The following is a 23848-nucleotide window of genomic DNA, read 5'->3' on the forward strand; positions in this document are numbered from 1 at the left end:
CCCATGGTGCATCACACAGATAATTTCTTTTTCTGTGGGATCATTAACCGACCTATGTTTGTTACAGACGTGGTAACGCAGACAAGGCAGCAATAATTCAGATGACTGATAAAAAGGGAGTTATATATGAGCATATTTACACTGCCGTGGAAAGTACCTAAGGGAAGAAAACCAGTCCAACTATCTGTGAAATTTTAGTGACAAGTGATAGTATGTGGCTATTCCGTGATATATCGCAGTCAAAAAAGACCCTTAGGCTTTTTACCGAGTTCACTAGTTCAGTTCTCTCCGCAATAAGTGGGTGTCAGCACGCAGCGTGGCGTTTTTGTTCTTGGCTTGGAATAATATGGCCTTAGTTTTAGTATTGTTAATTCTGAGACCATATTTAACGCACCACGCATGAAGTTCATCTAGGACTGCATTAGCAGTGATTAACAAGTATGAGGTATGACGAGAGGAAAACAGTATGCGGTGTCTTCAACACAGATTATGTATTTGGTGTCTGTCAATATTGGCAATATCATTAACATAGATATTGAAAAGGAAAGGGCCAAGTAGGCTCCCGTTGCAGCACTTTTATCCATGTGTTCTTTAACTGAGACGAGAGGTGATTCCTGTGTGTAAACTGAAGTCTGGAGCTTAGATATGATTTAAATAAATCAAAGGCAACGGCACGAGTACAATAGTAAATTTATTCAGTACAAGTTCAAGGTTATTGCAGTGGAACGCTTTCGTAAAATTTATTAATGCTGCAAGTGCGAGAAAGCGCTCTTCGATGTTTTTGAGAATAAAGTCATTTTGATCGAACAGGGCAAGTTGTGTAGACCGATATTTACGCAAGGCGTACTGACAATGCGTTAAGAGGTTTTTATTTTCCAAAAATGTAGAAAGACGTTTAAATATAACCTTTTCAAGGCGTTTTGAGAAGACTGGCAAAATGGAAATGGGCCCGGCCAGTAATTTGTCATAAGAGTCCTGTGTCCACGCTTGATTAACGGGATTACTTTAGCGACTTGCGTTTTATGCGGGAAGACTCTGGCATTGAGGCATAAGTTGTATATGCACACAAGCAATATGAGAACAATGCATAGGACGCACTTAATTGGTTTACCTGCAGATTATCTGCATCCAGGCTACGGTTGTTTCTCAGCTCAGAAAGAAGGCATGTTAAGTCTGATTCATTGGTTGGGTGCAGGAAAATCGTGTCTGAAACTCTTGTCCTTATGAAATCGCAGGCGCTCATGCATACGAGAATATTATTATTATTACTGACTGGAAAATCATTGAATGCGTCAGCCAGTGACTCACCAGTTATTTGAACATCATTACTCACAATCTGCACAGGTGACTGGGGAATAGGCGCATGATTGGGCAGAACATACAGCTGGTTCCATGTCCGCTCGCTGTCGCCTAGACATGAGTTGATCAATTCAGTATGATAACGGTTTTTTCGCGATGCGCAGCTCGTTCGTGAGACGGTTGCGACAGTAGTTAAACTTGTTCCAGTCATTTGGATCTCTTGACTTGATAAGTTTATCATAACGGCTGCTTTTTGTTTTTATTTGATGGAGACCCATGGCTTGCGTATTCTGGAAGGTTGTTTTTTTCTTAATAGCAAAGAAAAAATGTCTGACATCAAGAGGAAAATAGTCTGACGAAGCTTTCATATGGGACATCCGGAATTTGCGTGGCATAAATATCCGTCCAGTCCGTGCTTCCTTATTCGGCACGGAAATGTTCGAACGCATTCTGCGTAATCGCTTGTATGAAGGCATCAGTAGCAGTTGATCGTTGACACGCATGATTCAGACTTAGAAATATAGGTATATGGTCACTACGGCCGCAGGAAAACACCCCCGATTTAACCTTACTTGAAGCAATGTTTTTGATGAATACGTCGATACACGTAGATGTATGATGATATGACATTGAAGCAAACATATGCGCGTATAACTACTTCAAAATTTTGCTTCAAGGGATTGTCGAACATCATATCGATATTGACGTCGCTGCCCAGCGCGAGTTTAAGTTCCAATTCACACAAATAAAAAGAGAACTTTTCAAGAAAGTGAAAGAAATGGTCTAAATTACCGCTTGGTGGACGGTAGAAAACTGAGTAGAGAGTTCGAGCCATCAAGGCTGTAGGACTTCATGTTCATCATTATTACAGCAAAATTCATTGATGCACTTTGCACCGCTGTTACCACGAACAAGCACACTGACACGACCACCACGCGATGTTTCACTGTTTTTGGTAAAACATTGATATTTAGGCAGTTTCCATACGACTGAGTGCTGGTCATACCACGTTTCAGACAGCATGATGAAATCAAACTGAAATGTCAAGCTGCTGAAAAACAAAAGGTCGAGCATGTCCTGCTCGTTTCGCACTTCCTGGCAATTCAGATGGAATTATCGAGTTGATTTTTTTGGTCTGGTCGAACAAAATGCAAAAAAGTCAGACGGGGATAACGAGACAACAGAAGCCATGCCAAAACTAGAAAACGTGCGGACAGCACTTCAGTATCAAACTTTCAGCTTTTCGAGATCAGTTTCGGTCTTGATTACATGTACATGGGCATGGTCTTCTTTTTGCACTAATATTCTTTTATTGCGATGCCACAAAAATTTGAAATTGTTTACGAGAGCCCATTCCTTTGCAACCTTGAGGAATAATCTTTTATACCCGGTTAGGTTTTCGGAAATATAAGTGTTAGACTCTACCCTTGATATAGCCTTCCTTTTTTCGAGCCATTTGTGTCTTTTCGACTGTTTCGTGAAGCTAACAAGCACGGCTGGTGTCTCATCTTTTTGTGAAGGAAGATCGTGAACGGCTGAGACGATCCGCTCGTTAAAAGGATCAAGTTTCAGTTTTTAGCGAGGACGTTTATTCTGGTCATGACACACTCATTGTCACGTTTCGCCAACCCATGAATTTCAAGTTTCAACTTTCGACTCTGGTATACAAGGCCATTTACAGCAGCAGGCACTCTCCTGAGTTCAGCGTCTCTTCTAACTTAAAGTTTTGAAACCCTTTTTTTAATTGCCTAATTTTGCCTGAGAGCTCTGCGACGGTGATGAGTACCGTGCCATAGTGGGCGCACATGTGCTTTAATAAAGCCGCTATGTCATTGATAGTGTTCTTAAGAGAAGCAGCTCATTTAATTTCCCGCTAATGTCGAGCAGAAGTGCCGTGACAGTGCTATCATCGGGTTTCCTAGAACTGGGCACAGCTGCCTTGGTTTTGCAGCACGCCGTAAATTTCCAAGACTGCTTATAGTCGTCCCCTTTAGATTTATATGTAGATTCTGACACGCCTAGATAAATGCGTTTGATGTAGCAATGTAAACTGAACTTTCCCTTTAGGAAGCCTTCCTTGCGCGCATGCGCTGGTGACAACATGTTGTAGTTCTTCCGCATACAATTTTGCAGAAAAAAACTAGCTGTTTGGCTTGTTTGCTCCACCTTCCACAGTAGCAAGATTGGATGCTGAAGATCAATTGAGCCGCACTGATCCTTTTCGCGAATCATTATATTTTATTTACATACACTGAAATCAAACTGGAACGATATCGAATGACTTCGATTCCCGATCAGGAACAGAATCAATATTTTTTTACATGTATACCACGATTGAAAGTGAAATTCAATTGATTCGACTTCTTAACAGCAGCCGCTAGTGGGTCAGCGGTAGAATATTCAGTTTAACAATAGTACCCGAAAAAGTGTTTTTGAATTAGTGGTAACCTTCACTTATCTGAGTGGAACGCGAACATTTGGGGCGGAGACGCCAATATGCATAACGCAATCAATAGGTGCGAATTGACGCATGCCCTTATTCTTTCACTCCTAGAAACATTGGGAAATGTTACAAAGCGCCGGAACTGCTTCTCGTGTACTACAATGGCGAATCATTTGGCGCCAGAACTAAGATAAACGTAGGGAAGTGTTCATGCAATTGAATGCAGTCCGCTTCGCATCAAGAATGTGTTTCTTAAATAAAATTTTGTTTTCCTCCATTTCACGTAAATGAAATTTTCTGTATTTTTCTGCAACCATAGCCTTTCTTACGATTTGTCAATTTTCATACAACGTCTGTGTACCTCATATTTTTTTTCCATGGACGTATATACTATGACAACCAACAGCTAATAGTATTATTGAAATGAATAAAGTGGTGCTTTGGAAGCATATGGTAAGATGACAGTGATCGTAGGATGAGCTGTATACGACAGCTATGTGAAACTCGACTCCCGCGCGCATATTTCACGAAGGCTCCCTTCTTTCATGTGAAAATATATAAAGAAGCCGACCACTCGAAGTACCGTTCAAAAAATCTAGCAGAGATAGCCTCACGTGCGCTCTGACCCATTCAATGTAGTATACTTGCGCGCAGACAGGCCACGTTTTCTCGGGTCGCACGTTATTAAGATGTGCTGTTCTTTCTGATGAGGACATTCAGCACGTCGTTGCCGAGAATTCCACAATGACTTGCCAGTCATTCATAGGCGACGTGGGGTTCATTGAAGCCAGGTTTCACATGGTCTCTAGCACATCTAAAAAAATAGTGTTTCATTCAGACTTCGCCTGAAGACATAAAATCAATCGTTTTTTGTGGCTCAAATTAATTTCTTCAGCTTAGCGGTAAAAAGCTGCGATCTGCTTGTAAATTACCGCTAGCGGGAGACTCGGATTAATTTTGGCTACCGGTGATTGTTTAACGCGCAGCTAAATGTAAGTACACAAGTGATTTTGCAGTTCACTCCCGCCAAAATGGAACTTCCGCGATAGGGATGAAACCCGCTACATGCAGCTCAGTAGCGCAACGCTACAGCCACTGAGATAAAACGGGGAGCATATTTGTTGTAGTTTTTTGCTTACAAGCTCCAGTGCTACACGGAGGGCTGTGCTTTCAGAAGCCAACAATATCAGAGAAGCTAGAGAGTTCTAACATCCCAATAGGCCCGCAACTGCACGTCCCAGAACAGCACTGTAGTAGATTCTAATTCACAGTATTATTGACTTTTCTACAAATGCGTACTGAGGATAAACTGGCACTTATGTTGATACCGAGTGACCGCGCCCCACGCGGTAGAGTGAGTACAGATGGGATGAGTAAATCCTGCATTAACTTGATTCGACGTACAGTTCTTGTGCGTCATCATCACTTCGTTTAATAGTAAAGAACCATCATCACTTCGTTTAATAGTAAAGAACCAGGGGCAATACGACCTCCTACTTCAAAAAGAACGTCATCGTATGTCACGTTGAAAACTTCCAAAAAACAACTTGTACGATGGTTACTGTGCATAGCTGAGCGTCGGACTGCGAAAACTTTTTCTGTCATGCTTCTGTGTAACCGAAAAAGAATTCTCTTTAGTGTTTGTTAAACGTAACACCGGGAAGTAAAACGTGGTTTTAAAGTTTGATTCCACAAGCATGATGTGGACCAAGTATGTAGGTAATAACGCTTTCCAACCTTCTCCTTGGGGTTCAAGAAGGAAACTCGAACCAAGGCCACAATGAATAAAATGACGGGATGACCGCTGCTCCCTCGTAGTCCTCGGCTATGATCTGTGTTCTTCAAGGTCAAGTTTTACTTACCTACCCAAATGTCAGTTCTGGTAAACTTTCCAACCTCGAAGCCGGTACCTTGATATGTTTCGTAGTCTGTACGCGAAATTGTATGGCATCTAGTTTTTCTCTGATCAAAGTCGAGCTTCATCAGCTCACTTCAGGATGAGCATCATGTGCACCTCAAGCACCTCATCCTCCGCAAATGACGGTGCCAAGTTCCATCCTTATCAAACCTCAACCAACACAAGGTGCAGAATTATCCCGATTTTTGGCTTTGATGTATTCAGAAAGGCCGCTGTACAACCCTCCGTACTTGGCAACTTCACCGCATTGAGGTCTTAATTAAACCTACAATTTTGAAACATCAGTATCTTTCTTCACAGAAGTCGTTTGTTTGCTGTCCAGTACTAGTATTTCGGGCAACAGTTCTCTCTCGTTGTCTGCATCATGAGGCGTGCGATATAAAGCCTTTTTTGTAATCTGTGAAGTTAAGTGATTTTGCCATCGTATCACGCAAGAGTGCCTTCAAGTCACATCTAGGCTGCATCATACCCACGCGCGTTATTCTTCGAAGAAGAAAGAGCACATTTTCCCAGTTCTTTTGGGATGATAAGTTTTGGAGCTGGGGCATCAGCCACGTCACTTTTCTTTTTACAGCGAAGCTGGATATGGGGGCTAGGATCCCGGAATTAGTTTGCTTCCGTCGACAGAAAATTATCATCATCAATGGCTCATGCCCGCGTAAACACGAAGCAGTCGTACCCCCGTAATGAAGCAAAAAAATGCAATGACTCATAGTCCAGCCAGGCAGAGGCTACAGACACTCGGCAAGGTGAAGAGTACAGTGCGTCACCGCGTCGCAAGCTGCCACGGTGACGCCAGCTTGCAAAGTGGGGTGAGATGTCCCTAGCCTTTCGTATATAAAATTGCCAGCCTAGCAATTGATTTCAATGTTATTGCAGCACCTCGATGGGCGGCGGCGTGCTGTCAAAATTACAATTACTACCATTGCTATATATAGCATGACCGCCCTTACTCTAAAGCCGTGAAGTATTGCATACCCATTCCCCCCTCCACTCAGTAGTTGCAGTGGTGATTTTCAACAGCTTTACTGGACACGAACTTTCGCAGGGCCAGGATGGGGAGATTTTTTTCGAGCTCAATAGTTTTTAATTTTACTTTTGTTTCTCTTTCTTCCCATACAGGCAATCTATAGATGTTTCTTTCAATACCAATGCTTCCTGATGAGTATGTAAACATTTTCTTCGGAAGACATGCATTTTTGCCTGGTGCTAATTATCGCTTCGAGACAATTGGTGTGTACGTCACGTCCCACAGCTTCACCTTGACTACGTGGGCAGATAGATGCGCATGTGCCAGGCTTCCTCACCTATACGAAGGTCATAGTAAGGTTAGGTCACAGTGATGCTAAGAACTAGGCGTACATGTAGCGGCACTCGTAGCGAGAATTGTGACATCGCTTTCGCCATCGCCGTCAAACCGTCTGGTCACAGCCATACTAAAGCAGTGGTTTCAGGAGCCATCGTCATGTAAACCTCGTCATCGGCCTCACACATTTGTGGCTATTCCTTTATCGTGTTGTCATCACACACATTCGCAAGCCGCGTTCACTTGAGCGTACGAGCCTTACACGGACAGATTCAGCTATCTAGCAATACATTGTGCATAACTAAACTAAATTAATTTCCCAGGTACGTGCGAAATGCTTGGCTTGAGAGTTATTCTCCACTATGTGGGATCTATATAAATTATATTCGCTATAATTTGCCTTTAGGTGGACTATTGGAGGCTCGAACTCTTCAATGCGTCTACAAATTTTTCTCCGCTTGCCAGCAGGCAACTGTAAAAACAATAATGAAACATATCCGTAAGCATGTTCCATAGCATAGCAGCATCTTACTAATTTGCCCTCATCGCCCTAAAGACAATATCCCATGTACAGAGCAAGGGAGGCATCATCGGCCCTTGAATTAACGTTTATGTAAATAGGTCTCCATTTTGCTCTATCGCTGTGGTTTGTATCACCCTCTCTCAACCCATTCTTTAATGCTCTATTTACTTCCCTAACCTACAGCTCCTACAGCTGACCGCTGTTCAAGTGTAAGCAGACTGCGCTAGAAAGTTACAGTGAAGTAACTAATGATTTACGTTGCCTTATTTTTTATTTTATTACAAAACCAATATTTGCTTCGTATTTAAATTCCCTGGAGAGAATTGAATATCTATAAATATAAACAGATTGGTTAGGTTTCGCTTATTCGTACCCTTTGCTGCAGTGACTTTTCAAGTCATGTGGTTATGATGTCAAGCGGCACAGTAAGACTACCAAAGTGACGATGAGACTGACCCTTTTCCCTTATATCTGCGTGCTCGCACTAGGCATGAGGCATGTGAAAAAAGGATAGAGTATTGTTCAAACTCAGCGACATTGCCAACGAATAAGCTTTCAAATTCAAAGAACTTGTGAGAGCATAGGATCAAATACTCTGCGCGAATCGATGCCTTCTTTCGTGCCCTTCGCTGGATGCGCGTGGGCTGAGCCTTTGACAAATAAATATTTTATTATTAAAGCTTCCCTTTTGGGAAAGAGAACATAAGTTCCTGCAATTCAATCAACTATTCAGGCACGGCGATGGTTAGTTCGTACGTGCACAGTTCAATGCAATCACTTCAACAAGTTATTACCATGCAGACATGTTCATAGCAGTGTACAATGGGGAAGTAATGTCAAAGTCGATGGTTTGACGAAGGTTGCATTGGTCGCCTAGCTTCCATTATGTCATTCTTGGCTGAGAGGCGGCATGAGGATTCCGTATACCATTACCTGTAGCTCGATTAACGACGGAGGGCTTGAATGACCGAAGAGATGGCACATATTCGTAACGCAGGAAGGAAGGAAGCAAGGAAGGAGAAAGTGGAGAAGGAAAGGCAGGGAGGTTAACCAGTTTAGCTTAACTGGTTTGCTACCCTAAACGTGGTAGCGGGATGGGGGATGAAAGATGGGGAGGAGAGAGAGAGAGCACATAATGCAGGAAACGTTCAATGTAAAGAGCGGGCGCTCCGAAGTTACTTGGCATAAGCGGACACAACCCAGGGTAACGACCAGCAGACCCTCTGTGCGTACGCCAAGAGATATCCTGGCGTGGTTTTTCAGGTTACTCGGCAAAGTCTACTCCATAGACAACTTAGCGCCTCAAGTCTGTGGCTGAGGCCTGGGTTGGAAGACAGGCGTCTTCCAAAGTGGGTACCTCCCATATTGAATGGGCATTCTCAACGAATTGTGTGTGTGTGAGAGAGAGAGAGAGAGAGAGAGAGAGAGAGAAACTTTATTTGGTTCCTTCAAGGATTTAGCGTCTGGAGGTCTCGGTCGTCTTGGGCGCCGGCGACTTGGAGCCTCTTCCGGCAAGGGTGGGCCCCTATTCCAGGGCTCCACTGAGCCTAGCTACCTCACTAGCGTGCTGCACTAAGGCCCTTTGGGCCATGAGCTCGCAGCTGGTAAGCCGACTCTCCCATTGCTCCGCACTCGGGTTATTGTGTTGGTGGAATGATTTATTGTGTTTACATTCCCATGTGACATGATATAGTGTGGGTGTGGCCCCACACCATGCGCACGTGTCTCTGTATTGTGTTGGGTACATTTTGTTTACGATGTATAAATTTCGGAAGGAGTTTGTCTGCAATCTCCGCCAACTCGTTGCTTCCTCCTGCGTTAGAGCTCTGTGCGGTGGGGGATATTTGGCTCTCGTCCCTCTGTATAAGTTTAAGATTTCTGTGTATCCTCCTTCACAAGCGTGTGGGTGATACTCCGAGGCGCGCGACTGCTCTGCTCGGAACGTGGTCTCTCGAGCTAGGCTGTCTGCCCTTTCGTTACCTTCTATGTCTGCGTGGGCCGGAATCCAAATTAACTTGTGTGTAACGTTCCTCTCGGGGAAGTTGTCTCCGCCAAGAATTCTCAGGGCGGCTTTGCTAATCCTGCCCCTCGTGTAATTTCTGCACGCTTCCTTCGAGTCTGTTAAGATGTTTAGAGGCCTGCCTGTCCTATATCCTTCTACTGCCGCCAGCGCCACGGCAATTTCTTCGGCCTCCGCTGTGTCGGCTGCCTTTGCCGTCGCACATGTGATCAGATTTCCGTCGCCGTCCACCACCACCGCCGTGGCCGTGCGCTTCCCCTCTCGCGGGTACGTGGCAGCATCCGTGTACACTGTGTTCTCTAGTAGCGCTAGTGTCTTTTCCGCGTATTCGGCTCGCGCCTGCCTTCTGCTCTCGTGGAGGTTGGGGTCCAAGTTCTTCGGCACTGGCCTAACGCTTATTGCTTTTCTTAAGCAGTCGGGCACGTCTGCGTATCTATCCACGTGTCCGCTCGTGTCCCGTCCCAGCCTAGTCAGGAGCGCTCTCCCTACAGGGGTGCTTTTGAGTCTGGCGTTTGGCGTTTCAAGCAGGGCTTCCGCCAGTTCGCTGAAAGTGTTGCTGATGCCCAGTTGGAGCAGTTTTTCGTTTCACGTGTTTTTTGGCAGATTGAGAGCCGTCTTGTATGCTTTCCTGAGTATCGTGTCCGCCTGTTCCCTCTCTCCTTTGGTCATCGCGTGGTACGGTAGCGAGTAGATGACTCGGCTGATGACCAGGCTGCCGACGAGTTTGAGTGTGTCTTCCTCTTTCATGCCGTATCTTTTTTGGGAGACCCTGTTGATCATCCGGCCCACCTGCTCAGTCACTTTGCTCAGCAGGCTGATGGTGTGGCTGCATTTTCTGCTGCCCTGTAGCCACATGCCCAGGATTTTGATCATATTCTTTTCCGGGATGTTTTGACCGTGAAGCGTTACTTCCAGTGTTGCTTGGGTGGGGTGTCTACCTACTCTCAGTAGTTCGGATTTTTCTGTGGAGCACACCAGTCCCCTCTCTCTGGTGTACTTTTCGACACAGCGCGCAGCCTCTTATAGCTTCTCTTGTTTTTCTCCCAGTGAACCTTGCGTGACCCAAACCGTGACGTCGTCCGCGTACATCGCGTGTTGGATGCCCTGAATCTCGCCGAGTCGTTTTGCCAGGCCGATCATAGCCACATTAAATAGCACGGGCGATATCACGGAGCCTTGGGGTGTGCCTTTACATGGTGTGGAGAAGGTGTCGCTTCTCAACTCCCCCAGCCCTACCGTTGCAGTTCTCTCGGTTAGGAAGTCCTTGACGTAGTCGTGTACTTTCCTTCCGCAGTTGGTGTTGTTGAGGCCCTCCATTATGGCCGCGTGGCTGACGTTGTCGAAGGCGCCTTTGATGTCGAGCGCCATCACAACGTTTTCACCCGCCTTGGGCATTGTGTCGAGTACCTCCTCTTTGAGTTGCAGGAGGACGTCCTGCGTCGATAGGTTGGCCCTGAAGCCATACATGCTGTCAGGGTACCACCTCCCGTTCTCCAGGTGCTGCTGGATCCTTCTGGTGACTATTCTCTCATACAGTTTTCCCAGGCACGACGTAAGTGAGATCGGCCTGAGATTCTCGATCTGTAGTTTCTTGCCCGGCTTGGGTATCATGACCACGACGGCGTGTTTCCATTCCGCCGGTACCTTCCCCTCTTGCAAGAGCGTGTTGAGGTACGACGTCAGCTGATCGACTGCCTCGTCGCTTAGGTTTCTTATGAGCGAGTTTCGAATCTTGTTCGCTCCCGCCGCTGTATTCTTGGTGGCCGCTCTCACGGCCTCGGTGACCTCCTCTCTCGTGATGGGTCGGTCCATTTTCGGGTTTTCCTCACCGAGATAATCTCCTTTGTAACCTTCGATTTGGTCTTTCCCGTAGCATTTTCTCGGAGTTCTTTCAGGAGCTGCTCTTCGGAACCTTCGTACTGGTGGACCAGTCCTTGGATCGATTTGCCGCTTTCGGTTTTGTTCTTGCTAGGGTCCATTAGGGCCTTCAGGATGCGCCACGTTTTGGCCGTACTTAGGGTCCCGTTCAGCGAGTTGCTAAACTGTTGCCACCCCTGTCTGGCCAGCTGCGTCGCGTACTCCTCCGTCTGCCTAGTGATGTCCGCTATCTTCTTCTTTAGCTTCTTATTTAGCTTTTGTCTTTTCCATCTCTTGGTGAGCCCGCGTCTAGCCTCCCAGAGCCTGAGGAGCCGCTTGTCTACCTCCGGTGTTTGTTCGGTTCTATGCACTTCTTGCGTGTACATATCCTGAATTTGCTTCAGTTGTTGGCTCCACTCTTCAACCGAGGTAATGTTACCCTTTAGTTGTCGACAGTGTGCTCTAAAGGCGTCCCAATCCGTCAGCCGAGCCGTACCAATTTTCCTCTTGACATTGTCTGCCACCGTGCTGACTCTTATTATGTGGTGGTCGCTGCCAAGGTTCTCGAGCAGGTTTTCCCACTCTGCCTGCTTGGCGCCCCTGATAAAGGTTAGGTCGGGACACGTGTCTGAACTGACGCTGTTTCCCTGTCTAGTCGGCTGGTTTTCATCGGTTAGCAGCTCACACACGGTGTTTTCTGCCGCCGTGCAGATGCCTCGTCCCTTCTTGTCTTCCTTTTTATAGCCCCAGCGCGGGCTTTTAGCGTTAAAGTCTCCCGCTATGATTAGGGTGTTTTGTCCCGCCAATTTTTTGGCCTCCGCGAAAAGTTTAATAAAGTTTCCTTTTGTCTGTTTGGGTGGACTGTACAAGTTTATTATGTAGGTACTTCTAGCCTTTCTTTTCCTTTTGGGAATCACCTCCGTGATCACGTGTTCTATCTGGGTGTCCTCGATTTCTTTATGCGCTATGGTTACTACTTTGTTACTTATGAGGGTCGCGGTGCGGCCACTCTCCTGGCACGTGTAGCCCCTGAGTGCGGGGGCATTATTGGTTTCCTGTAGCATGATTATATCTGGTGGATTTTCTCGCGTAGATATGAACTGTTGCAGGAGTCCTTGCTTGCGCTTGTACCCTCTGCAGTTCCACTGCCATACTTCTAGTTGGTTTTGTCCTGCCATGTTGCGTTGTTACTGTTGTTGCTTGAACCTTGGGTTTCTGGTCCGAATCTCCTGTCATTGTATAGCCTATCCCTGGCGTCATTAGTGGTTTTCTGCGTGTTTTGATTTTTGACGTAGTTACGGAAGCTCTGGTCCCGCAGAGCTATCTTTTGTTGCGTTTGTTGCATCTGATTTTGCATCTGTTGCATTTGGTTTTGCACGCTAGTCATGAAATTCCTGATTTCATCATTAAAGTTTTTCTCTTCTGTGGTTTGCTGCACTGGTGCCACGGCCTGCGGTGGTGGCGTTGGCGTTCTGATCGGCGAGTACCCCGCTCGTCTGAGCTCTTGCATTTCTTTAATTAGGTCGTCTATCCTCTTTCTGAGTTGTCGCGTTTCTTCTCGGCTTAGCTCGAGTTCGCGTTTGAGACTTTTGTTTTCCTCACTTAGGTGCCTTTCGGCCGCTGTCTGCGTGTTGTTGTTAGTGTGTGGTCCCGAGTGCGGAGCAAAAAGTGTTTTGGGAGGGCCGGTCCCCCAGCTCACCTTAACGCCGCCGCCGCTCTTCTTTTGCTGTTTTTGCTGCTGCTGCTGGCCCGTGCCGCCCAGGGGTGGATAGGATCCGTCCCGGTTGGACCCTCGGCTCTGGCTCCGGCCCCGGTCGCGGCTCCAGCTCCGTGACCCGCTCCGGTAGGCATTGAAGTTTTGTTGATCCTGGTCCTGGCCCTCGTCTCGGAACCACCTCGGTCTTCTTGCGCCGCCTCTGCTTCGGCTGCGGCTGCGCCTCTGCTGCTGATGTCCCTGAGGACCTCCTCGCAGCTCGCCTGCCGTCTTGAGTCGTTGCTTGCAGTCCCGCGTGCCTGCAACGTGGTCGCCCCCGCATATCAGGCATTTGGGCGTGCACTGGTGTTGTTCCGCTGGATTTTGGCAGCCACATTGCTTGCAGGCCTTGGCCTCCGGATTCGGGCAGACGTCCGACCTATGCCCCTGCTGGCAGCATTTGTAGCATGCTTGTCTCGTCGGGCGGTACTGGTAGCACCACATCTCTCCACCGTAGTAGAGTACTTGCTTCGGGATTATGGGGCCATCAAATGTGATGACTGGCGTGCTCGACCGTCCCAGCATCCTGGCTGCTAAAATCTTGACTCCTTGCGTTCGGACCCTAAGGTTCGCCTTGAGCTCTTCCGGCGAGGTCCCCGCGTCCACCCCGTGGATGACCCCCCGCAACGTGCCCTCCGGCGCCGCCACGTGTGCGTTGATGGCGTAGCTGCTGTTCCCGAACGTTAGCTGCGTGATACGCCGTATACGTTGGGCCGCCTCTTCGTTGTCGGTGCTTACTATTATGATATTGGAGCCATTGCGCAGCTTGATGATCAAGTCTTCCGCCTTGCATCCGGATCCGGTGGCCGCGACCACCGCTCGCGCAACCTGGTGTGTTTGCAAGCTCTTGACTGCGAGACGGCCTCGGCCTGAGCACTATCTTTAAATCGTCCTTGGGGAGCGGAGGCAGTCTCCTCCGCGCCACCCGCTCTCCTCCTCCTCGCTTCGGCGCAGCTGGCGCGCCGCCTGTGATCTTTTCGTCGCCTAGGGAATTTCTGTTCCCTAGCGCCGTTCCCCCCAAAATTTGGCTGCTCGATCCTTTGCCGTCTCGCTGGCGCCTCTTCTGTCCCCTGGACATGGCGATCTCCCATTCCGGGTCCGCGTCGTTATTGCTTTCTGCCTGTGGTCTTCCTGTCGTTGGGGTGCTGCCTCTCGGGGCTTGGGTGCCTGCCACGGGCCCGCTTCGATCTTGCACGAGGACGGGCTCGGTGGCGTCGTGAAAATCTTCCTCCATGGTTTCCTGGGTTTCCGCCATGAAACCTGTCGATCCTCTCGTCGATAATTGCTCAAAGTTGGGGTTGGGTATTCGGGACTTCGCTCCGGGTCGTCTCTACTTCGGGCCGATGCCGGGGAGCCCGCGGAGCCCCGCTCTCGTGCTAGGTCTCGTTAGGCCTACCGTCCGCAGGACGGTAGGCCTAACAGGATTGAAGTGGCAGACCTGTCTCGTTTACTTGGATGACGTCGTTACATGTCTTCGCCGGAAATTCCGACGATCACCTTAGGCGGCTTGCAACAATACTAGAGGCCATCAAGTCCTCAGGGCTCACTCTGAAGCCAGAAAAGTGCCACTTCGCTTACGATGAGCTTCTGTTCCTAGGACACGTCATCGGCAAGTCTGGAGTACGCCCCGACCCGCAGAAGACAGCTGCCATCGCAAAGTTCCCACAGCCCATCGACAAGAAGGCAGTGCGTAGATTTCTTGGCTTGTGTGCCTACTACAGATCATTTGTCACGTATCGGTGAGCCGCTGACACAGCTAACTAAATGTGACGTCGAGTTCAAGTGGGAAACGCCGCAGGCCGACGCATTTCAAGAACTCAAACGACGCATGCAGTCGCCGCCCATACTTTCCACTTCGACGAGCACGCCGATAGCGAAAACAAACTGACGCGAGTAGCCTAGGCCTCGGGGCCGTCCTAGTCCAGAGAAAAGATGGACATGAACACGTGATAGCTTACGCAAGCCGGTCGTTTTTAAAAGCGGAAGGCAATTATTCTACAACCGAAAAGGAATGCCTCGCCATCGTTTGGGCTACAGCGAAATTTCGCCCTTACCTATATGGCAGGCCATTCAAAGCGGTCAGCGACCATTACGCGTGGTGTTGGCTAGCTAACTTAAACCACCCTTCAAGACGGCTGGCACGGTTGAGCCTCAGACTACTAGAATACGAAACCACTGTAACATACAAGACCGGACGAAAACACTCAGATGCCGACTGCCTATCACACACCCCCTTTGACCCGCCGCCGCAAGATGGCGAGGATGACGACTCCTTGCTTCGAATAACAAGCGTGGAAGACTTCGCTGAACAGCAACGAGGGGACCCGGAGCTAAAAGCCCTAGTCGAGTCTGACATAGTCCCTAGGGCATTTAAGCGTGGTTTGTCTTCATTCACGCTTCAAATCAACCTACTCGTCAATAAGAACTTCTCACCAGTCCGCGCCAACTTTCTTGTTGTTCCGTCGGTGCTACGTCCAGAAGTACTGCGCGCTATACATGACGATCCGACCGCTGGGCACCTCGGTTTCTCCTGGACGCTATCGAGAATACAAGAAAGGTATTACTGGCCGCACCTAACCGCCGATATCGTCCGTTACGTCGAGACATGCCGAGACTGTCAGCGACGCAAGACACCACCGACAAGGCCAGCGGGATTACTACAGCCAATCAAACCTCCTTAGCGACCTTTCCAGCAGACCGGGATGGACTTGTTGGGACCGTTTCCGACATCAACTTCCGGAAATAAGTGGATCGTCGTGGCGACGAACTATCTCACCCGCTTCGCTGAAACTAAAGCTCTACCGAAAGGCAGCGCAGCCGAAGTGGCGAAATTTTTCGTCGAAAACATCCTGCTGCGACATGGTGCCCCAGAAGTCCTCATCACCGACAGAGGAACGGCTTTTACAGCAGAGCTCACGCAAGCGATTCTACAATACAGCCAGAGAAGTCACAGGAGGACAACTGCCTACCATCCGCAGACGAATGGTCTCACGGAGCGCCTGAACAAGACCCTCGCCGACATGCTAGCAATGTACGTCGACGTCGAGCACAAGACGTGGGATGCGGTCCTGCCATACGCAACATTCGCTTACAACACGGCTGTGCAAGAAACAACACAGATCACGCCATTTAAGGTGGTTTACGGCAGGAACCCGACGACGACGCGCGACGCAATGCTACCGCACGTCAGTGACGAGGGAAATCTTGACGTCGCTACCTATCTCCAGCACACCGAAGAAACCCGACAGCTCTCCCGCATGCGGATCAAGAACCAGCAGAGAACCGACAGCCGACACTACAACCTTAGACGACGCTTCGTCGAGTACCAGCCCGGCGACCATGTTTGGGTATGGACCCCGATACACCGACGAAGACTCAGTGAGAAGCTACTGCGACGCTATTTCGTACCTTACAAGGTCATCCGACCTATTGGCGCACTGGACTATGAGGTCGTGCCAGACGGCATTTCGCATTCACATCGGCGCCGCGCACCATCTGAAGTGGTCCACGTGTTGCGCCTTAAACCATTTTACGGACGCTCATGAACTTCCTTATTTTCTTGTTTTCTTGGCTACGAATGCTTTTCTTTATTACTTTCGTTTGTTTGCAGCGTCGGGTCGATGCTTTTTAAGAGGGGGGCAATGACACGTGTACTTATCTTTATCTGGCGACAACGTTTCGCCGCCTAAGAAATGTTATCGCAGAGCGCGGGACACGCGCGCATGTATCCGAAGTTTCTAGAAAGTTATCGATGCTTCTATCCGCTTTCTCGTTGTCGCCGAACCTTATGTTATCTGATTTCATCGCCTGACGCGAATGGTGTAGAACTTTGTGGAAGGCACGCGGGTGCCAACGATTAGTCTGGAACATTCGACGATTGATGTATAAAAGCCGACGCGCTTGACCCGTTGATCAGATTTTCGACGATCGCCGACCGTGTTCGCCAGTATCGTGGTGCTATAAGTAGCCTGTCTTGTGGGCACAGGTTCGCCCAATAAAAGTTAGGTTTGTCGTTCACATTATTGCTACTGTGTTCTCCAACGTCACTACCACGTTACAATATATATATATATATATATATATATATATATATATATATATATATATATATATATATATATAGCAGTTCTTCACATCTCTCGCACCGATTTTTTTCTATCTCCTCGCCGTAACTGGGGGAATTGACTCTTATCTGCCATGAAAGGTCGCCCTGCCTACTGGCTCTCGAACTCGATCGTTTATTCCTAGTACTGCTTCGGTCCCTGGTACTTAATCTGGAGGTGCTTTCCACACCACCTCCTGGCGTTGCAGACCGGTGTCTCTTTGCACTGCTCATGGAGTGATCTCGCCTGCACAATGGCGTCGACAGGGCGTGTCGCTGCTGCTGCTTATTCTGCCAGTCTTGTTGCCGGATGACGCAAGACGTAATCAAGCGCTCCGGGTATCATCTGGCGCCCGTGACGTGGCCTCCTCCGCACAGCATACGTTTGGCCACACGAGCGTGGTCTGCATCCGGGTCTCACGTGCTGCACTCCTGGCAGGTTTGCGTTGCCGGCGGGCAGGCTGTGCCGCGGCACACACTTCGTAGCATACCCCGCAGGCTGGCACGGTCTTCACATGCAAGGTGCACCAATACTCCGCCGTACAGCCAGAGGTAGCACGGCACATCAGGTCCCGCAAACGTTAGAATGACTATTGTCGAATCCTTTCCCATTCTTCTTACCGTGTAGATTTCCAATCCTTCCTGTCTTAGGCTTTCATTGATCTCTCGGATAGTCAATCGCGTTAGCACGTACTTTTGCACCAAGTTTTCTGTTTCTCAAATCTTGATCTTTCTCCGATTAATTCCATCGCCATTTCGTAGGTTGGAGTGCTCGCGGTTACCGTATTTTGATTCTGGTCAATCCTTAGTCGAATGTTTTCTTGTCGCCACGTCGTATTTGTGGTCTGTAGCATAGCCAGCGATAGTTCGGACAGCGCGAGCTTACCCACGTCGAGTCCGGTTCGGGCCACAACAATAGTTCGTAGTCGTATTGGAGAGCACTGGCCTGAGTGCTGGCTTTCTCATGTTTAATCTCGGTTGTCGTTCCGGGAGCGAAGCGGTGGCGGCTGCCCGGCGGTTTGGCTTGGCTGTGGTCAGTTTCGTTAGCGTTGCGCCATCGAGCAGGTAATGATCCATTCGCCTGCGGCCCTTGATTCGTTGCTCTCCTCGTACTCGCCTTGTTGCATAAGGCGGCTTTCTGCCTCCCTCTCTTGGTAGTACATCAGTTCGCGCGTGGGGGCCAGATTTCCAGTCCCGGGAGCGTCCTACTCCTCGGCCATGCTCATAGCTAGGCCAACCGACTTAACCAATTTTTTCTCTGAGCCTACCAGAGTTGCGTTAGGCCTAGTGGCGAGGTTGCCACACTTAATCACATGTCATGGGAGTGTCGGGACTTGACAAACAAGTCGGGCAGTGCCAACCCCTCGGTATTTTCCACCGCAAGGCTCCCCTCACCTTGAAGGACCGCACTGCTCAGCTCGAACCTGACAGCACAGCTCTGGGCCGTCCAGCGAGCCTAGGACGCCGCTTCGAGACAAAGTCTTGGAACCGCGTGCGCGGCGGTTGCCCTGATCCTCTAAAACACGCCGGACTGGAATTTTGTTGATTTGAAAATATACGTTTACGCTCTATACTGCTACTTACCCACAGCTATTCAAGATCACTAATTAACAAATGACTATCATTATTTAGAAAAGTGCCATGCCGTATCTGTCTTAAGTTGTCTAAACAGCGCCTTATAAATATTTTCGCAAAACGAATCAGCTAATTTCTAGAACGTGAATACATTTCACCATATTTCCAGCATAGTTTTCCACCTTAAATACAGACAAATGCAGCAGTATTAGCTCTGTGTAACTACATAATTTCACAACAACGAATCAGTCCTAGGCATTTTTCGAGATGTCAGAAAAGCGTTTGACAGTGTGGATTATGACACACTTCTAAATAGGTTAGAATGCTTCGGCTTTTGAGGTCTAACAGATGAATATTTCCGCAGATTTCTTAATAACAGAAAACAACTAGTTGTCATTGCAAATACCAAATCCGACGTTTCGGACATTGTTACAGGTGTCCCAGAAAGTTGAGTACTGAGGCCCGAGCATCGAGTGACACTTCAGTTTTTAGCGCAGCACTTACGGTTCACCTCCTGAGTCGACCGGGGAGGAAATTCAAGATACACAAGAAAAAATTGCAAGAGTACATTACAAAATTTATGGCTTTCATTAGAGATATAAAATCAGAGCATAGGTTTAGTTAGTAGTTGAGCTGCTGAAGTGTCTGTACTATTTTAATTTTCATATAATAATTAAAATTACTAAAAATCATTGAGAAGGATGGGACGAAATTCAAAATAAACCAGAAGAAAATAGAAAAAATGGTACAGTACAAAATTCAGGGGTTTCATTATAGATATGATATCAGAGAATAAGTTTACTTAAAGGTGCGTTACTGAAGTGTCTGCAATAACTACAATGAATTAGAAATGACTGAGACGACCTGCCACGAAAAAAATAAGAAATAAATAAATAAGAAGAAAAGAAATGAAAAGAAATAGTGCAGTGCGAAATTCATGGCTTTCGTTACAGATATGGTACCACACCATTGTTTTGTTACAAATTGAGTTAGTGAACGAGCTGCACAAATTAAAATTATTTAGTAACCAGTGGTTGCCGCACACCAAAGCACAGAATCACAGACTCTAGAGAGTCGCCACGTGAGCACGAATTTGGTGAAATGACTGAACATGCAGAAGTAGAAAGCAGAATTAATGCCACTGTTAGAAAGCGTCAGAGACTGCTTTTTTATTAATTGTGAAATTTTCAGGCAACAATAAGTACTGATAACTGCGCAATCACTCGCTGCCATTTGAGTTCATCGAGTTTTTTCATACTTCAGAAGCAATACATGCAGCCTATTTAAGGAAGAATTTCTCTTGCGTAACACTCACAATTTATATGGGCGGATAAGATTAAATAGCCCTGGAGCGCTGCTACGGAACAACTTACTATCATAAGTAAAACAAGTCAAGTTTTGTAAACTTTTATTGAAATACCACTATCATTCACTACTATTATCTGTTTAGGCCATTCATTTCTTTGTGGCATTTGTCTGTTTTTGTGGTTTCTAGTGTACAGAGAAGAAATTAATTTATGCAACTTTCACGTAGCTATTAGTAGAAGCATGCTGCTCTTTGTTTATAAATGCATATTTATGTACATATGATTTATTTACACTTTGCCGTACTGCCTTTTTGATATTGAATGCCAACTAGCATGGATGTCAACTGGCCTCGAGCTAAGGATCCCGATATTTTGTACAATATTACCTTTGTACTATTCCTGTTTTGAATAAACTTGAACTTACTGCAGTGGCTTAAGTGGGCATGGCTGCATGTTTTTGCTGCCGTTGAGGCAGGCGAAGCAGCCAGCGTGTTCTGTGTGTGCATGTTAAATTCAGTTCAAAATGATCATCGCAGATCAGTTGTGTGTGGTTCAAATTTTTTTTTTTTAACGAATGTGACCTTACTGCAGCATTCTCACCAAATGTTTGCTGCGGTTTAGGGAGAATGAGTACTTACGAAATATAAGAGGATCCTAACAGTATGCATACAATTCTGCGATGGTAGGAACTTTGCTTTTTACTTCGACAAGCGTTCAAACTGTTATCTCTAGATGCATTGCACGACAGCCTCGCTTTTTGGACGAAATTTCTGTGCACGAAAATGGTTTTGGTTAGTAATAACAACATACCGCACCCAGTGAACAGCACTTGTCGAGTTGTCGTGCGAGTGGCTGCGGACTGCGCGAGCGTGCGAGGCAGTATAAGATGCTGGCTTATAATTCCTTTTCTTCGATATCGCACACACCATATCGTTTCATACAACGATTACTAAAGAAAACTCTGGCGATACGATCATTCACACACCATGGGAATGTTGTAAAGTACATGGAATTGTCTGATCTTCGTACTTGTGTATTCAGACGTTCTGGTGGCCTTGTTTATTACGCTTTATCTGTCTTAATTGTCCATAATTTCAAAGCTATAAGTACTTTTATATGTGCAGAATATTATCCGAACACGTACAGTCGCTACTAAGTGCAGCGGCTTCAATCCATAAAGGCGTTCTACGCCCCTTGTCGATGCATGCGTCCGTAGCGTAATGGTTTCAGTTCGGACATGTGTGCTAGATATCGAGTGTAAGTATTTAGAGCACAGTACTACGGTTGCGCTTTAAAACCACGGCGCTGCAAGTTTGCTTCACAGACTTTCCTTTCCTTCCCTCTTCTCCGCCCTTAAACTGGCTCTCTTAACTACTACACGCACAGACAAAGCAACAGCGCGCGTTTTAGATCCTATAGATGAGATGAATATTTACAATTATTTTATAATTATATTCGAGTGCTGATTGCCGTGTTATAGTTTGTTAACGAAGATTCCCCTCAAGTCTAAATATTTTAAGGCAGTTTGTCGTGTGCGTATCATGGACACGCATGCTTATATCGCCTTCCGTTTCCCTACCACGGTTGCGCTTTAAAACCACGGCGCTGCAATATTGCTTTCCTCTCCTTCCTTCTTCTCCGCCCTTAAACTGGCTCTCTAAACTACTAAACGCAAAGACAAAGCAACAGCGCGCGCATGCGATCCCATAGATGAGATGAATACATGTATATATAGAAAAGTATCAGTCATAGCTCTCGTAGTATAGCCTTCTGAGCCGTTTTCTTTTTTTTTTCTTTTTTTTTCTTTGAAAGAAGTCCTATTAGGGTTATTATAATTACACGAAGGTATTTCGCCCTCCCCAGCAGCAGTACTTGAGATAGCTATTCCGGCGGCTAGCTTCCCACGCTATGCCTGCCGCCCTCGCACCTGTTTAAGCTTTTTCCTAGACGCTAGAGCTATACAATGTCCGCGCAACCTTGAGCGATCGGAAAGCGCGTTTTCCACCCTTGGCCGGCGGGGAGGGGAGACTTCGTTCCGGCCGCGAAGCTCTCTACATCTCAGTAAGGTGCCTGGTGGTGGTCTCGTGCTGACGATGCCCTCTCGGTGAGCGCATATTTCCCCCCTCATCTTTTAAGAGATTCAATACATACAAGCATTTGTCTCGCAAACCAGATTTATTTCAAGGGAATTTTCCACGTCTCAATAATTTCTCTCGTCGTATACGAGTGCTGATTGCCGTGTTATAGTTTGTTAACGAAGCTTCCCCTCAAGTCTAAATATTGTAAGGCAGTTTGCCGTGTGCGTGTCATGGCCACGCACGCTTATATCGCCTTTCCGTTTCTCTACTACGGTTGCGCTTTAAAACCACGGCGCTGCAAGTTTGCTTCACAGACTTTCCTTTCCTTCCCTCTTCTCCGCCCTTAAACTGGCTCTCTTAACTACTACACGCACAGACAAAGCAACAGCGCGCGTTTTAGATCCTCTAGATGAGATGAATATTTACAATTATTTTATAATTATATTCGAGTGCTGATTGCCGTGTTATAGTTTGTTAACGAAGCTTCCCCTCAAGTCTAAATATTTTAAGGCAGTTTTCCTAGTCTCTAAAGCCGCTCGAGTTCACGCTGCTCTTCTGGCGGCCATTTTTCCAAGAAATTATGCCTTCCAACCACATCGACTTATGCCTTCCAACCACAAAAATGGACTGCCGCGGACATCATCAGTCCCTTTCCACATACGTATGAGGCTCGGAGCAGGAGCTATGGCGCTTGAAAGTAGCGGTTGGCTTGACGAACCAACCGACTGAGCTACCTTTCCGGGCAACATTGAAGGATCACGAGTTCAAATCACATGTTGTGTTCCTTTCCCCCCCCCTTTTTTTTTCTTTCTTTTAATGTATTTTCCTTTATTTTATCACTGTACGGAAACCCTCCTAAAAAAATATATATATATCCTCAATTATGTGTGGCCACACATGTGCAGGTCATGAATACCAGGTTCTCTAGCCGAGTGCCATCTATGCGGTATAACCGAGCTCAGATTGGTCCACCTTGACGGATCAAATAGGGCACCACTGTAGGTTAAATGAGGCGTACAACTCCTGCGGGACCCGCCGTGGTTGCTCAGTGGTTATGGTGTTAGACTGCTGAGCACGAGGTCGCGGGATCGGACCCCGGCCACGGCGGCCGCATTTCGATGGGGGCGAAATGCGAAAACACCCGTGTACTTAGAATTAGGTGCACGTTAAAGAACCCCAGGTGGTCGAAATTTTCGGAGTCCTCCACTACGGCGTGCATAATCAGAAAGCGGTTTTGTCACGCAAAACCCCATAATTCAATTTTTAATTTAACTCCTGCGGGGACGGTAGAGCATCCGTCTCCAGTGCAAGAGGACCGTGATTCAAATCCCGGTGCCGCGCAATTCTCCACTGGAAAATACAAAAAAAACCGTGTGTTGAGAAAATTGCACAAACAGGCCTGGAGTGCGGCCTGATTCCGGTGACCAGAACCGGTAACGCACTCTCTCACCAGAGCAGGATTGGCCACCCTGGTGCAGTACTTGGCCACAACCTCCTATATGAATACAACAATCAAACCCCGGCCCTCAGTCCCCAGCAGCCGCGAAGCAACTGATCACGGCGGCGGACAGATCTGTGACGCTGCAGAGGGTGCTAAGAATACCTTGCTCCGGACAGGCCGCCATTGGAATCTGAACCTGGCAACGTTTAACCAGAGTCCTTCCATG

This window comes from Dermacentor variabilis, chromosome 2, assembly GCF_050947875.1.
Source record: "Dermacentor variabilis isolate Ectoservices chromosome 2, ASM5094787v1, whole genome shotgun sequence".
NCBI lineage: Eukaryota > Metazoa > Arthropoda > Arachnida > Ixodida > Ixodidae > Dermacentor > Dermacentor variabilis.